Raw genomic sequence first — 14,899 nt, 5'->3', positions numbered from 1 at the left:
AAAGTCTTAACTGATGTAAACTCTGTAGCTACATCTTGATTCAGGAAGGCATAACTATTACTCCAAAAATTCAAATTTCTATGAACTTAATTAAAATATAAATTAAACAGAAACAAAAACTTTTTGTTTACCTCATGAGTAAGTGAAAATGTGGGACATATTTCAGAAGAATTGTTAATGGAGGGGAACATGCCTCATCACCACGTTGCTGATGAGGGTAGAGTCTTTGCAATATCCCAAAAAAAGAAATTTTCTGAGACTTGCACTGGAGAATGAGTGATTTTTATTTGCATGGAATTAAATCTCTAAGTTTCCAAAGTCCCATTTCCCTTAGTCCAGTCATAGAAGAATTTTAGCTGGGGTTTTTATTAAAGATAAAATCAGAGCCAGTGTCCAGAGTTTCTTTTCCATGCTGGAGACAGGTCCAGTACAACATCAGGTTAGTTGTAATCCACTAGTCCATTGTGTATGGGGGCTACATGAGAGAATGCCAGGAAGCAAAGCATGAGCCATTAGCCAAGCCTGCCAAGAGAAACCAAGAGAATGAACTTTGTTCAGGGGATTATATATCCCAAATTTCTGGGAATTTGCAGTGGCCAAGCCCATTCTGGCCAACCATCTCTGTTCCTAGGTGTGACTGACTGGCAATTACCTTCCCTATGTCATCCCAACTTTACAAGGCATGTGTCTATCTTCCTTATGTGGTTCCCCCCGCCCCAGTGTTTTGCAGGACCATGCCTATAATGTCTGGCTTTCCATTTGCTCCTTTCCTATTATTAATAACTAGCTAATTACAACGGTATCATTGTGACTCTAATAAACGTGGTCACCACAATGACACTATCAGAAAGAACATGAGAGTTGTTTCTCTCTAATTTATTGTGTCAAGAATCTGTACTGGTGTTGAATTTTTGACCCAATATGAAATGTACAGCAAAGAGGTCATATTAACCACATCATATAAAATAAAACTTAGTGTAGGTACAGAAAAGACTTAATTCAGCCAGACTGGGCAACTCAAACTCCGCAGATTCCAAAGGAAAGCCTGTTTTAAGTATTGGCCCTTGGCTCGCTTGTGAGAGATAATTTGAGTCCTGGCAATGTTCTGCCTATGAGTGTTTTTGTTTGCGTGAGGCTTTCAGCAATGCTGTAGCAGTTTGACAAGATAAGTTTATGAATAACAATATTATTTATAGGGAATGCCTGGTTTTGCTCTAGGAAAGGTTGGAATCTGAGTAGTGGAGGTCAGTTATGTGGATGCTGCATGCTTACCTGATTCCCAATTAAAACATGTGAATCCAAGGCTTAGGTGAGCTACCCATTTTGGCAATGTATCACACATGTAAGGTACCAGTATTGAGAGAATTAAGTGCAGCCCTGTGTGACTCCACCATCAAGGGATACCTGTAAGCTATAATATTTTAAATCATGAATTGCTATTGACTATCAGCAAATGTTTTTTTTTCTGTATAGATTGAGATCATCATGTTTTTACCTTTATTTTGTTAATGTGATGTATTTTATTGACTTTTAATTTAAAATTAAATTCACTTTTTCAAAATAAAGACAAGCTCAGCATGGATTTGATTTATTACTTCTACATGTTTGCATATTGCTGGATTTATGTTGCTAATAAGTTGTATCTATATTTATAAAATATATGAGTCTATAATTTTTCATTTTAATTTTTCAGATTATGTATCAAGTTTATTTTGGACTTTGGAACAAGGTGTGAAGTGGACCCTCTCTATATTATGAAAAATTTGTTCTGATGTAGTGTTATCTCTTCACTAAATTTTGAAATAAACTAGCAACTTTTTTTTAGTTTATAATATGTATAGAAGTGGAATCATACCAGAGCACTCCTTTTTGTTTCTGCAATCATTTGGTCAATAATACGACTGTGAAAATCATTTCTATTTTCGGTGTAGAGATACTTTTTTTCCTCATTTAAATTTCATACTCCCATTGTTTTAATATATCAAAAGCTACTTTTTCCTTTTACCATTATGGATTTTGGGTTGATTCCAGTTTGTTTGTGTTTTTTTTTTTTTTTTTTTTTTTGTATGTTTTTATTGATTTCAGAGAACGGAAGGGAAAGGAAGAGAGGGACAGAAACAGCGATGAGAGACAAACATCAGTCAGCTTCCCACTGCATAACCCCTATTGGGGATTGAGCCTGCAATCTGGGCATGTGCCTGGACCAAGAATCGAACTGCTGACCTCCTGGTGCATGGGTTGACACTCAACCACTGGACCACACTGGCCAGGCTGATTCCAGATTTAAGTAGTATGTCTAGTGCTTCAATGAAACTTATACCTTTATTTGAGTGAACATATATCTATGTTTCTGTTGAGTGTGCAATAGAAGTAGTTTTCTGTGTGTGTGTCATAGAATTTAGTTTTAGAAGGAACTATAAAAGAGTCAAAACTTTTTATCTGTCCTGCTAGCATCTCTGGTTGAGCCTAATGATTACTAGGTGTACCGGTTAATAATGGTGGACTTTGTAATCAAAGAAAACACGATAATTTCAAGAGAAACATCAAAAGTGCTTTACTCAAAGTAATGTCCATTGCTAGCTACACATTTTCTCCATCTTTCAGGTAATTTGTGGATACCATCCCAATAGTACTTTTCTTGTTTTGAGGCAAACCATTCAGAGACCCAATATCCCACTTCTTCGTATGTTTTGAAGTGCTGTTCAGAAAGTGTGTGTGCCATCAATCAGAACAAGTGGTAAACTGAAGGAGCAAGGTCTGGTGAATACTACAGGTGGGTAAACTATATCCAGGCAAACTCTTTTAAGTTGTCTTTAACTGGTTTTGAAGTGTGTGATGGTGCGTCATCATGAAGCAAAATTACTTTGCCGTGTCTTCTGGCATATTCTGGTCATTTCACAATCAAAGCGTGGTTCAAAATGATTATTTGTTATTGGTAGCAATCAGTATTAATGGTTTCACCTGGTTTTATAAGCTCATAATACACCACACCTTCCTGATCTCATCTAAAGTAGAGCATTGTCTTCTTTCCGAAGTGATTTGGCCTTGCAGTCTATGTTGATGGTTAACCTGGATCAACCCATGACTTTGTGCATTTGGGACTCTCAAGATAAATCCACTTTGCATCGCCAGTCACAATTCAATGCAAAAAAGACTTTCTTTTGTGCTGTTGAAGCAACATTTTACTAATGACTTTTCGTTTTCCATTTGTCTTTCATTCAGTTGATGTGGCACCCATTTTCCTTCCTTTAAAATCTTTCCCATTGCTTTTATTTTTTTTTAATATATTTTATTGATTTTTTACAGAGAGGAAGGAAGATGGATAGAGAGTTAGAAACATCGATGAGAGAGAAACATCGATCAGCTGCCTCTTGCACACCTCCCACTGGGGATGTGCCCGCAACCAAGTTACATGCCCTTGACCAGAATCGAACCTGGGACCCTTCAGTCCGCAGGCCGACGCTCTATCCACTGAGCCAAACCGGTTTTGGATCCCATTGCTTTTAAATGATCAGAAATTGCTTGCTGAGCAACGTTTAATCTTTCTGCAAGTTGTTTTCAAGTTTGACACACATCTTCATCCAATAATGCTTGTAATTGTTGGTCTTCAAACTTTTTCGGTTGACCTGAACATTCTTTTTCTTTCACATCAAAATCATCACTTTTAAAGCATTTAAACCAGCATTCACAATTATCTTGAGATGGAGCATGTTCACCATAAGCTTCCCGAAGTATACGATAACTTTCAGCAGCACTTTTCTTCAAAACAAAGTAATGAATTAAAACTGCGCAAATGCTCTTTTTAAGGCATGAAATTCGACATTTTTATGCGTAAAAATATCTATGATGTTAACACCTTCAGAAAATTTGACATATGAAGTTTTGAAGCTTGCTGTTAATACAACAAAATAGCATACATATCAAAGCGCTTATATATCAACATATGCGATTTGAAAAATTTATTGAAAAAAAATTTGTGGGAACCCCTTTCACATCCCGCGTGGTTCAGGGTTCCAGTTCAGGGTTCAGGTTCTGGAGAAGGCTGCACACAAATGAAGAGAAAGACTAGAAAAGAGTTAATTTGGAAATATTGGGGGGCCAGGCGGGAGCCCACCTCTAGTGGGAGGACTACCGCTAGGCTCTGGCCTTGCTATCCCTTTTATTGAGGCTATGGGATATACCCATTACCCTTAAGCAGCTTTGGGAAACACCCATAGCCCTTTAGCAGGTAATAAGCGGATTATCATATCAGTAAGGATTTACATGATTACAAGATGGGGAAGTTCCCTCAATTACCATTGTCTCAATTAGATAGGGAGTGGTTGGCTCTGACCTTTCAGAGCTTCAAGGTTGACCAGCCTTCCAAGGTTCTTTGTCCACACCTTTCTAATTAGTGAGACAATGATCGGTTTCTGGCAAAAATCCGCATTATTAACCGATACAACTAGTAAGTTAACGTAAGACAGGTTAACTTAAGGAAAGTATAAACATTTTATTTTTATATATGCATGAAAGCCTGAAGAGAAAAGTGAAGACCCCACCTCATCCCCAAAGTAGTAAGGCCAAAGTGATTATACCAGGGCACACTATTTTAACCAAAAGTAATAATTTTGAAAAAGTAAACAAAATATATGGGTAGGCTAAAGGAAGATAAGTTATTTTAACAAAATGTGTACATATTTTTCTTGGCATGTACTTCCTGTCTCTGGTGATAAAAATGTCCTTTAACTGCAGGTACAGGTAAAGCATCTTTTACATGAGTTTCATCTCTTTTTGTCAAGAAGAAAAGGGGATGACAGAGTGCCTTTCTTGCACCTGTTGTTTTTCACCTGCCTTTAGGTCAAAATATTCAATATGCCAAATAAACATATCTTGAGGTAATGTGTTCTGAACCACTTAGGTATTCATAACCTTTAATTTTCCAAAGTATTACTTTCAATTTGTACTTTCACTATCATTATGTAAGAGTTTGCTCTACATACTCATTGATAGTTTATATTTATTGCCTAACATTTCAATTTAGATAATTCTGATGAGTGTATATTTACTTTTTAAATTTTTTTCTTTATTTATTAAGGTATAATATATGTGTCCTTACTGCCATTCCACCCCCCCACGCCCCATACTCCCACTCATGCCATCACCCCCCAGGTGACTGTGTCCATTGATTAGGCTTATATGCATGCGTGCAAGGTCTTTGGTTGATTTCTACCCCTTACCCCCACCCTCCCCTATCTTCCCTCTGAGGTTTTAAGGTCAGATCCATGCTTCTCTGTCTCTGGATCTGTTTTTGTTCATTAGTTTATGTTGTTCATTATATTCCACAAATGAGTGAGATAATGTGATATTTATCTTTCTCTGACTGGCTTAATTTTCTTAGCATAATGCTCTCCAGTTTCATCCATGCTGCAAATGGTAAGAATTTTTTCTTTACAGCAGCGTAGTATTCCATTGTGTAGATGTACCACTGTTTTTTAATCCACTCATCTGCTGGTGGGCACTTAAGCTGTTTCCAAATCTTAACTATGGTAAATTGTGCTGCTATGAACATAGGGGTGCATATATCCTTTCTGATTGGTGTTTCTAGTTTCTTGGGATATAGTCCTAGAAGTTGGATCACTGGGTCAAATGGGAGTTCCATTTTTAGTGTTTTGAGGAAACTCCATACTGTTCTTCACATGGCTGCACCAGTCTGCATTCCCACCAGCAGCACATGATGGTTCCTTTTACTCCACATTCTCCCTAGCAATTGTCATTTGTTGATTTGTTGATGATTACCATTCTGACAGATGTGAGATGGTACCACATTGTCGTTTTCATTTGCATCTCTAGGATGCTTAGTGACTTTGAGCATGTTTTTATATATCTCTTGGCCTTCTTTATGTTCTCTTTCGAAAAGTACTGTATCTATTTAGGTCCATTGCCAATTTTTTGTTTGGGTTGTTTATCTTCCTTTTAATAAGTTCTATGAGTTCCCTGTAAATGTTGGAGATTAAACCCTTATCAGTGATAATATTAGCAAATATGTTCTCCCATGCAGAGGGCTCACTTGTTGTTTTGTTGTAGTTTCTTTTGCTGTGCAGAAGCTTTTCATTTTGATGTAGTCCCATTTGTTTATTTTCTCCTTAGTTTCCATGGCCCTAGGAGATCTATCACTGAAGATATTGCTTCAGCATATGTCTGAGATTTTGCTACCTGTGGAGTCTTCTAATATTTTTAAGGTTTCCTGTCTTATGTTTAAGTCCTTTATCCATTTTGAGTTTATTTTTCTGAATGTTGTAAGTTGGGGGTCTAGTATCATTTTTTTTGCATATACCTGTCCAATTTTCCCAACACCATTTATTGAAAAGACTGTCTTGACTCCATTGTATGTTCTTGCCTCCTTTGTCAAATATTATTTGAGCATAGTGGTTTGTGTTGATTTTTGGGTTCTCTATTCTATTCCATTGATCTATATGTCTGTTCTTGTGCCAGTACCAAGCAGTTTTGAGAACAGTAACTTTGTATTACAGCTTGATATCTAGTATTGAGTTCCCTCCTACTTTGTGCTTCTTTCTCAGGATTGCTGCAGCTATTCGGTGTCTTTTTTTATTCCAGATGAATTTTTGTAGAGTTTGTTCTGGGTCTCTAAAATATGCCATTGGTATTTTAATGGGGAGTGCATTTAATCTATAGATTGTTTTGGGTAGTATGGACATTTTAATGATGTTGATTCTACCAATCCATTAACACGATGTGTTCTTCCATCTATTTATGTCTTCCTCTATCTCTTTTTTTCAGTGTCCTGTAGTTTTCTGAATACAGGCCTTTTGCCTCCTTAGTTAAGTTTATTCCTAGGTATCTTAATTTTTTTGGTGCGATGGTAAATGGGATTTTTTTTTAAAATCTCTCTTTCTATAAGTTCACTATTGATGTATAAAAATGCCATAGATTTCTTGGCATTAATTTTGTATTCTGCTACATTGCCAAATTCATTTAAGTCTAATAATTTTTTTGATGGAGTCTTTAGGGTTTTCTAAATACAATATCATGTCATCTGCAAATAAGGACAGTTTTACTTCTTCCTTTTCAATTTGGATTCCTTTTATTTCTTCTTCTTGTCTTATCACAATGGCTGGTACTTTCAGTGCTATGTTGAACAGGAGTGGTGAGAGTGGGCATCCCTGTCTCGTTCCTCTTCTTTGGAGAAATGGTTTTAATTTTTGCTTATTGATTATGATGTTGGTTGTAGGTTTGTCGTATAAGGCCTTTATTATGTTTAGGTATAATCCCTCTATTCCCACATTGCTGAGGATTTTTATCAAGAAAGGGTGTTGGATTTTGTCAAATGATTTTGCTGCATCTCACTATGTGATTTTTATCTCTCAATTTGTTTATGTGATGTATCACATTTATTGATTTTCAGATATTGTACCATCCCTGCATCCCTGGGATAAATCCTACTTGGTCATGGTGTATGATCTTTATGAAGTAATGCTGAATTCAATTTGCTAGAATTTTGTTGATGATTTTGGCATCTATGTTCATGAGAGATATTGACTGTAATTCTCTTTCATTGTGTTGTCTTTATCTGGTTTCAGTATTAGGGTAATGCTGGCTTCATAGAATGAACTTGAAAGTGTTCCTTCCTCTTGAATTTTTTGAATAGTCTGAGGAGGATAGGTTTTAGTTCTTCCTTGAAGGTTTGGTAATACTCCTCTGTGAAGTCATCTGGCCCTGGGCTTTTGTATGCTGGAAGCTTTAATGACTCTGTCGTTATCATCCTATTGATATTTTTAGAGTATTCCTGATTGAGTTTTGGAAGGTAGTGTTTCTCTAGGAATATGTTCATTTCCTCTAGTTTGTGTAGTTTGTTGGAATAGAGTTGTTCATAATATTTTTTTAACAATCCTTTATATTTCTGTGGGGTTTGTTATTATTTTGCCTCTTTAATTTCTGATTTTGTTTATTTGGGTCCTCTCTTTGCTTCTTGGTGAGCCTGTCTAAAGGTTCATCAATCTTGTTTTTCCTTTCAACAAACCAGCTCTTGGTTTCATTGATCTTTTGTATTTTTTTGTCTCTATGTCATTTATTTCTGCTCTGATCTTAGTTGTGTCCTTTCTTCTGCTCACTCTGTTTTTTTCTTGTTGCTCTCTTTCTAATTCTTTAAGTTGTAGAGTAAGATGATTTATTACCATTTTTTCTTGTTTTTTGAGGTAAGCCTGTAGAGCTATAAACTTCTCTCTCAGGACTGCTTTCACTGTTTCCCATAGATTATGGATTGTTGTGTTTTAATTGTCGTTGTTTTCCAGGATGTTTTTAATTTCTTCTTTGATCTCTTTGGTAATCCAATCACTATTTAATAGCATGCTATTCAGCTTCCAAGTCTTTCAATTTTTTGGATTGTTTTTATTGTAGTTTATTTCTAATAGTATGCCATTGTGGTCAGAAAAGATGCTTGTTATGATTTAAATTCTTTCAGACTTGAAGATACTTTGCCTGTGACCCAATATGTGGTCTATCTTTGAAAATGTCCCATGTGCACTTCAGAAGAATGTATATTCAGTGGCTTTGGGATGAAATGTTCTGAAGATGTCAATTAAGTCCATCTGATCTAGTGAGTCATTTAGGATTACTGTTTCTTTGCTGATTTTTTGTCTAGAGCAGCTGTGGGCAAACTACGGCCCGCTGGCCAGATCCGGCTGTTCTATCCAGTTCTCTTGTTCTCCCCTCCACTCCTTTACTTTGAATTTATATTAGTTCACACAAACACTCCATCCATGCTTTTGTTCCTGCCCTCCGGTCCAGTTTAAGTACCCATTGTGGCCCTCGAGTCAAAAAGTTTGCCCACCCCTGGTCTAGAGGATTTATCCAGTGATGTCAGTGAGGTAGTAAATTCCCCTACTCTAATTGTATTGTTGTTGATATCTCCCTTGATATATTCTAGAATTTTTTTTTAATGTATTTGGGTGTGCCTGCATTTGGGTGCATATTTGTTTACTAGGGCTATATCCTCATGTTTTATCAATCACTGTAGTATTATGAAGTGGCCTTCTTTATCTCTTGTTATGGCCTTGACTTTGAGGTCTATTTTGTCAGATATAAGTATTGCTACTGCAGGTTTTTTGTGTTTTTTTTTCATTTCCATTTGTCTGAAATATATTTTTCCATCTCTTCACTTTCAGTCTGTGTGAGTCCCTTGTTCTGTGGTGGGTCTCTTGTAGATAGCATATATATGGGTCTTTTTTTTTATCCATTCAGCCACTCGATGTCTTTTGATTGGAGCATTTAGTCCATTTACTTTTAAAGTTATCATTAATAGGTACTTGTTCATAGCCATTTTTATTTTTGTGCCTTCGTTGCTTCTTCCCTTTTTATTTCTTCTTTTTACACAAGTCCCGTTAGCATTTCTTTCATTGCCAGCTTGGTAGTGATAAACCCCGTTAGCCTCTTTTTTGTCTGTGAAGCTCCTTATTTCCCAATTCCAATTTGGAATGATAGCCTTGCTGGGTAGAGAATTCTTAGATTCAGTCCGTTGCTTTGAATAACTTTGTATACTTCATTCCATTTCCTTCTAGCCTGATGTGTTTCTGATAAGAAATAATCTGATAATCTAATGGGAGATCCCTTGTATGTAACTTTCTGTCTCTCTCTTGCAGCCTTTAAGATTCTCTCTTTGTCCTGAACGTTTGCCATCTTAATTATGATGTGTCTTGGTGTGGGTCTTTTTGGGTTCATCTTGTTTGGTACTCTATGTGCTTGTGTGACTTTTTTCTTCCCCACATCAGGGAAGTTTTCTGACATTATTTATTCAAATACGTTTTCTAACCCTTGTTCCTCTTCCTGTTGTTCTGGTACACCTATTATTCATATATTGCTTTGTTTCATGTTGTGTCAAAATTCTCTTAGGCTCTCCTCTTGTCTTTTAATTTTTTTCTCCAATTGCAGTTCAGTATGTTTGTGTTTTTCTTCCCTGTCTTCTAATTCACTACTTCGGTCCTCCTCTTCTCCTAGTGTACTGTTGAAACTTTCCATGTGTTTTTTTTTTTTTTTTTTGCAGCTATATCACTCTTTATTTCTTCTTGAATCTTACATAAGTGGTTGATTTTTTCATCCATCTGGTTTATGAACTGTATGTCCCTTAGTCTGAATTCTTTTTCTGACATATTGCATGCCTCCGTTTCACCTAGCTGCTTTTCTGGCAATTTCCCCTTTTCTTTCCTTTGGGGTTTCTTTGTCTCCCCATTTGTGCTCTCACTGAAGGATCTACGTGTCAAGTTGTTCAGTGGTGCTCCTCGAGCGGCAGCGGCAGCTGCTTTTCGGGAAGTCGCAGCAGCAGCTGCTGCTCAGTTGGTGGTAGCTCCTCTGGTGGGCACTGGTTGCAGCAGTGGTCACTCCTCTGGCTGGCGGGGCCAGGCTACTCATGTGGCTGCTGCTCCTTGGAGGGGGGTGGGATGCTCATGCAGCTTCTGTCCTAGAATGGGTGTGGGCTGCTTTCATGGCTGCTGCTCCTTGGATGGTCTTGGGCTGCTTGTGCGGCTGCTTCTGCTCAGATGGGGATGGGCTTCTCATGGTGCTGCTGCTCCTTGGATGGGGGTGTGCTACTCATGCAGCTCAATGGTGTATATTTAATTGTCTTGAATAATAAAACTATATTAGAGAAAAGAATCACAACCAGAACAGTTAACCTACCAGATATAATGTATTATTATAAATGCACAATAAGGAAAATATAGTATTATAGGTGTAAAGGTAGACAGATGGCTAGAATTGGACTTACACAAATATTGTTTTGTGGTAAAGGTGGCACTACAGTGCTTGGACAAATGATATCATTTCCAATGAAGAGAGCTGAATCAATTGGATATCTGTTTAGAAAAAAATAAATCTAGAGATCACTAGTCACAGTACAATAATAAATTCCAGATAAAAGGATATCAGCTACAATAGGTTAAACATCTTAACCAAAAAAAACACACAAATTTTAAATTACCTCTTCTTCCATAAAAGCAATGAGAACAATGTAAAAAGTGTCAAAGTAAATATTTTTAGAATTCTGAAAATAAAATTATTTTAATAATCTAAGGAGTAATAAATTATTCAAGAAAAATATCTAAACTGTAGTAAAAGCAGGGAGTCTTTGTCATTTTAACTTGCTTTTTTCCCATCTCTTATGCTACAGATCTGCAGTTACATCATATGTAATACCTTAATCAATAAAGAAAAAAAAACACACAGCCCATCATGAAGGTGAAAACCAATAGCCTAACAGGCAACACAGGGGGAAGAACACAGTTGAAGCACCTTAGAAAGTTCAATTCCAAAAAACTGTAGACCCCACTTTCAAAGTTGTTTTTTAAAAATCTTACCTTGGAGCCAACCTAACAGAATAAGCCTATTCCTCAGGCACATTTTCCATAAAAATAAAGGCAATTTATTAAGATTGCAGATGCCAAATGTTTTGAAAAGATTTAGTGTGAAGAGTAGACTCATCAAAAAAGTTAAAAAGTAAACCTAGAAATGAGATGTCCATAGGCACTTTGATAAGCTCTGACATATTCTTGGGAATCTAGAAGCACCAACTCATAAGTAAGGTTGTGTGTATGCTCAGAAGATATATGAAAAAGTCTTAAACCCTCATTTTGGGCTTGCCTTCAGGATCTTTACAAGCAGACTGTGAAGCCTAAGGAAGATTTGTCAGCTGACTGGCTGTAATACAAAATACACACAGATGGAATAACTTATTAGTTCAAGGCATTTAAGGAAATCTAAGTCAAATTATTTACTGATGACTAAGCTAACTGAGCAGAAATTTTAGTGACTACAGGTAAAAAGAATACAGACATTTCAGCATTAGCATTAGATAATTTAATACACACACACACACACACAAACAAACAATAAAAATAAAAAACACTAATAAAATTATCAAATAAGCCTGACAAAAGAGGGAGTGTCCCCTATCTAAAGTTGTCTCTTTATTAAGATTTCAGCCCCAGATCCAGCGCACCCAGTGGACACGTTCAGACCATACCAGAACACCACAGAACAAGTTCTGCTCAAAGGGCTGATCAACTCAAAGGGAACCAGAATCCTAAGAAGTGAGTCCTGATCTGTGGGGTTGACCTCTGTGCAGCAGTTCATCCACTGTAGTCACAGTTGGTCCTTACAGCTAATTGGCCTGGGGGTAATTCCCTTTCTTTCCCATGCCATCAGCAATCAAGTCTCAACTACAACAGGAAGGTGCACACATCCCACACAGGGGGTGTACCTAAAGCACCTGGCTTGGGAGACAAGGAAGGATGTGCCACTGGGCCCTGCAGGACACCTACTACATAAGACCACTCTTACCAAGACCTATAGAGATAGCAGCTCTACCTAATACATAGAGAAAAAACACAGGGAGACAAAAAAAAAAAAAAAAAAAAAGCAGAGAAACAGGTCCCAGCTGAAAGAACAGAACAAAACTCCAGGAAAAGAATTAAACAAAATGGAAACAAGCAATCTACCATATGAAGTGTTCAAAACACTGGTTATAAAAATGCTCAATGAAGAGTAACAGACGTAAACCTGGGGGAGTTGGTACATGGAGATGCCCATGAATGTTTTATTTCACCTGTAGCCAGAGCTGTAATTGAACTTCTTGAAAAATCAGGTGTCAGTTTAGATGGAAAGAAGGTCTTGGTAGTAGGAGCCCATGGGTCTTTGGAAGCCACCTTTCAATGCCTGTTCTAGAGAAAAGGGTCCATGACGATGAGCTCCCAGTGGAAAACACCTCAGCTTCAAAGCAAGCTTCAGGAAGCTGACATTGTGGTCTTAGGCTCGCCCAAGGCAGAAGAAGTTTCCCTTTTTTGGATACAACCAGAAACTATTGTTCTCAACTGTTCCCATGACTTGCTATCAGGGAAGCTTGGCTCTGGTTCTCCAGGACTACCCTTTAGCAATCCCATCACGGAAGATGATGTGAGTCTCCTTGCTGCAGCTCTACAAATTCAGAATATGGTTAGCAATGGAAGGAGATAGCTTTGTGAACAGCAGTGCATGCACTAGAGACTTCACTGCTTGAAACTTCAGCCAGTCTCCCCAGTACCCAGTGATATCGAGATTTCAAGAGCACAGATGCCAAAAGCTGTGGATGTCCTTGCCAAGGAAATAGGATTGCTTGCAGATTAAATTGAAATCTAAGGCAAAAGCAAAGCCAAATTATGCTTGTCCCTGTTGGAAAGGCTAAAGGAGCAAGCAGATGGAAAATACATCTTAGATGTTGGAATCACGCCCACCCCTCTTGGAGAAGGGAAAAGTATAGTTACCATTGGGCTTGTACAGGCACTGACCACACACTTGAACAACTCTTTTGTCTATTTGAGGCAGCCTTCTTAAGGGCCAACTTTTGGAGTTAAAGGAGGAGCTGCAGGTAGTGGGTATGCCCAGGTAATACCCATGGAGGAGTTCAACCTTCACTTGACCAGGGACATCCGTGCCATCACTGCTGCCAATAACTTGCTGGTTGTTGCCATTGACACAAGGATTTTTCATGAAAACACTGAAACTGACAAAGCTCTGTACAATCACCTGGTTCCTTCAGTGAATGGTGTTCAAGAATTTTCTAACATTCAGCTTGCTCGGCTGAAGAAACTGGTAATAAATAAGATGGATCCAATTGCACTGACAGAAGAGGAAATGAGTAAATTTGCCTGTCTCAACATCAACCCCTCCACCATCACGTGGCAGAGAGTATTGGATACAAATGACAGATTTCTATGGAAAATAATGATTGGGCAAGCCAGCAGAGAAGGGATACTCCTGGCAGGTGTAGTTTGACATTATGGTGGCCAGCGAGATCATAGTGGTGCTGGCCCTGACCAACAGTCTCATGGACATGAAGGAGTGGCTGGGAAGGACAGCGGTGGCCAGTGACAAAATGGGCAGCCTATAACAACAGAAGATTTGTGGGTGACAGGTGCTTTGACAGTTTTTATGAAAGATGCAATAAAACCAAATCTGATGCAGACCCTGGAAGGGATGCCCATATTTTTGCATGCTTGCCCCTTTGCTAACATTGCCCATGGTAACTCTTCAGTGTTGACTTACAAAATTGCCCTGAAACTAGTGGGTAAAGAAGAATTTGTAGTGACTGAAGCCGGCTTTGGTGCTGAAATTGGCATGGAGAAATTCTTCAACATCAAGTGTCGAGATTCTGATCTGGTGCCCAACGTAGTGGTGCTGGTGGCAACAGTGCACACTCTTAACATGCATGGAGGCAGGCCCAGTGTAACTGCTGGTGTCCCTCTTAAGAAGGAATACACAGAGGAGAACATCCAGCTGGTGGCAGATGGCTGCTGTAACCTCCAAAAGCAAATTCAGATCACTCAGCTCTTTGGGGTTCCCCATTGTTGTGGTTCTGAATGTCTTCAAGACTAACATCTGGGCTGAGATTGACTTGGTATGTGAGCTTGTGAAGCAGGCTGGTGCCTTTGATGCAGTCCCCTGCTTCCATTGGTTGATGGGGGGGAAGGGGTCAGTAGAACTGGCTTGGGCTGTGAGAGAAGCTGCAAGTAAATTAAGTTGTTTCAAAAAAAACAAGAAGATGCTCATGCTCAAGAGCTTAGAAAAGGAGTAGATGAAGTCAGTGAGTACTTCAAAAAAGAGGAAATATAAACAATGGAGATAGAAAACATAAAAAAGAACCAGTCATAAATAAAGAAAGCATTAACTGAAAAAAAAAACAAACATATTCCACAGGGAATCAACAGTGGAATAGATAAAGCAGAGGATCAATTCAGCAATTTGGGAGATAAGAAAGCAGGAAGCATCTAATCAGAACAGAAAAAGGAAAAAATACAAATAAATGAAGATAGTTTAAGAAGCCGTTGGGATGATTTCAAACATACCAACATTCACATCATGGAGGTGCTGGAAA

The 14,899-nt window shown here is 38.0% G+C and overlaps 1 pseudogene across 1 annotated transcript in view; it reads left to right on the top strand.

Annotated features, from left to right (window-relative positions):
• LOC308240149 (monofunctional C1-tetrahydrofolate synthase, mitochondrial-like) overlaps positions 1-14,899 on the top strand; it is a 54,255-nt pseudogene that overhangs the window by 12,962 nt on the left and 26,394 nt on the right. The window contains exons 2-3 of the transcript in view: positions 11,638-11,690; positions 12,534-14,534. The product of the transcript in view is annotated as a monofunctional C1-tetrahydrofolate synthase, mitochondrial-like (transcript). The remainder of the gene's footprint in view (positions 1-11,637; positions 11,691-12,533; positions 14,535-14,899) is intronic.

The sequence above is a fragment of the Plecotus auritus genome (genome assembly GCF_963455305.1).
Source record: "Plecotus auritus genome assembly, chromosome: X".
NCBI lineage: Eukaryota > Metazoa > Chordata > Mammalia > Chiroptera > Vespertilionidae > Plecotus > Plecotus auritus.
The sequence above is the reverse complement of the archived record's forward strand: the minus strand, read 5'-3'. Positions and strand labels throughout refer to the sequence as shown.